At 32.4% G+C, this 2500-nt stretch overlaps 1 protein-coding gene across 2 annotated transcripts in view; it reads left to right on the plus strand.

The window, feature by feature from the left end:
• Positions 1–2500, plus strand: part of LOC135091832 (basement membrane-specific heparan sulfate proteoglycan core protein-like) — a 31926-nt gene that overhangs the window by 601 nt on the left and 28825 nt on the right. The window lies entirely within an intron of this gene.

A 2500-nucleotide genomic window follows, 5' to 3' on the forward strand; every position in this document is an offset into this window, starting at 1 on the left:
TTGTGTTGTGATGTTGTGTTAAGTTAAAAGTACTTATTTCACGTACTATTGGCAACGAAGGGAATAATCAAGTAAATTTTTTAAGTATCTGTAAGCTTATTTTTCAATTTATTTTCTCTATTTATTTATTTATTTATTTTTATTTTTTGCAATTGACAACGAAAGAAATTATCAAGTTGTTTTTTTTCTTTTAAGTATCTGTAACGATATTGCCTTATTTTTCCATTTATCTCCATTTTTATTTTTCTATTTTGCCTAAGTAAATTCATGCAGCAAGTAACAACTATTCAATAATCAGAAAAGACGCACAAGTGATCCTACCCAATTTAGTAAGTTTAATAAGTCACAAGTCCATAACAGTAGTCTTGGCGTGGCTTACTGCAGACAGAAGCACAGGAGTCAGAGAGCGAATAGATAGAGGGAGAGGCAGAGAGGCAGAGTGAATAGGTAAAGTGATGCCATTCAGTCCATTCAGAGTCTCAGAATCGTCACGAGGCTGCTGTTATTATTGGTTTACTAAGATTATAACCTTTATTTTGTTGTTATTTGGTCTTGTTTGCTGTTATGTACCTATTTAGTGTGTTATTATTGTTGTTAGTCTGTCTTGTTTCCTGTTATGTATCTATTATTATTATTATTATTGTTTTACTACCAATAGAACCTTTATTTTGTTGTTAGTTTGTCTTATTTGCTGTTATGTATCTATTTTGTGTGTTATTATTGTTTTTACTACCAATACAACCTTTACTTTGTTGTTAGTGAGTCTCCTTATCTCAGTTTATCTATCACATATGTTATAACGGTATTATTATGAAAAGCCATGATTTTTTTTATCAGTGTATCTTTCGTTATCTCTATTTTATTTATCTTATACGATGTGCTTATGGATTTGTCTCTGTTTATCTCCATTTATCTATCTTGTATCTTATTAAGGGTCTTTTCTTGTTTATATCTCAATTTTTCTAGCTAGTGTTAATATGGAGTTCATTTTCACAAGGGGGGACTTTTATTTTCACCGTGTCCTCGTCCCCATCCATTAGTTTTTATATCATTCATTTGTCTATCATGTGCGTTACTACGGCTTTCATTTCCACGGACAGAATATACATTTTTTTTTTTTTTGTCAGTGTGTCTCTTGTTTTATCTCTATGCATTATTCTGTCTGTTTTAACTATATTTTCGTTAGTGTGTGTGTGTGTGTGTGTGTGTGTGTGTGTGTGTGTGTGTGTGTGTGTGTGTGTGTGTGTGTGTGTGTGTGTGTGTGTGTGTGTGTGTGAACGTTCTCCTATTATCTACTGATCTATCCATCTATTAGTCCATGCCTCTATCTCTTCTTTATTATTATTATTATTCTTTATTATTATTCTTTATTGATCCATTTGCGCATCTAGGCATTCATTTATTTATTTATTCATTCATCTATTTATTTATTTTCTTATTTGTTTATTCATCTCTTTATTTATTCATTTATCTATCTGACTATCTACATATCCATCTATTTACTTATCTACCTACTGATCTATGTATTTATTCACTCATTTATTCCCTGATTTATTTATTTATTTATTGAAAGCTTTATTTATCTATTTGTTCATCTATTTACCTGGCCACCTGTCTGTCTACCTGGCCACTGAGGCATGATGGCTTGACTGACACACGGGTCCTTTATCATTTATGCACCTGTGTTCCTGTTTATTTATCCATTAGTCCATTCGCTCTTACATCTATCAATTTATCTATTAATCTGTTAGAGCATTCACCCTTATATCTGTTAATCTAAGTATTTATCTGTTTACCTGTCTACACGTCTACCTGTTTGTAAAGTAAGGGTACTAGTATGCATATAGACGTATCTACACTCAATACAAACCTTGGCGATACAGAATTCCTATCAAACAATCACTAGAATCATGAAAGTCCTCCTAAAAGCCCCAGTAATTTCAACTAGGATCACCAGAATCGTAAAAACACCCTTGAAAACCCTAATAACTTCGACTAGAATCAATACAATCATAAAGGCATACTTGGAAGTCCTAATGACCACAACTACAATCACCAGAATCGCAAAAACATCCTTGGAAACCTTAATAACTTCCAATGAATCACCAGGATAATAAAAATGCACCTCAGAACCCCAGTAACTTCAGCTATAGCATGTTAAACTATTACTAGACCCATGAAAACACTCTTAAAAACCCCCAATAACTTTTGCCATACCCTGGTGAAGGTATTACAGAGAAGATGGTGCTAAAAGTTTTGAAAATGGAGACATACATACATACATACATACATACATACATACATACATACATACATACACTCGTGGTCTCCTGAAAGCACTGAAGCGTTTTGTATTTCCTTTTTTCTTCCTATCACTATTTTATTCCCCACATTTTCTCTCTTAATGTTCCTTGTCAGAGAGTAAAATTTCGTTTGCATCTTTTATTTCCAGCACTTTCACCCTTCTGTTTTCTTTTTTTCTTTTTTTTTCTTTTTTCAT

The sequence above is a fragment of the Scylla paramamosain genome, chromosome 38, assembly GCF_035594125.1.
Source record: "Scylla paramamosain isolate STU-SP2022 chromosome 38, ASM3559412v1, whole genome shotgun sequence".
Classification (NCBI taxonomy): domain Eukaryota; kingdom Metazoa; phylum Arthropoda; class Malacostraca; order Decapoda; family Portunidae; genus Scylla; species Scylla paramamosain.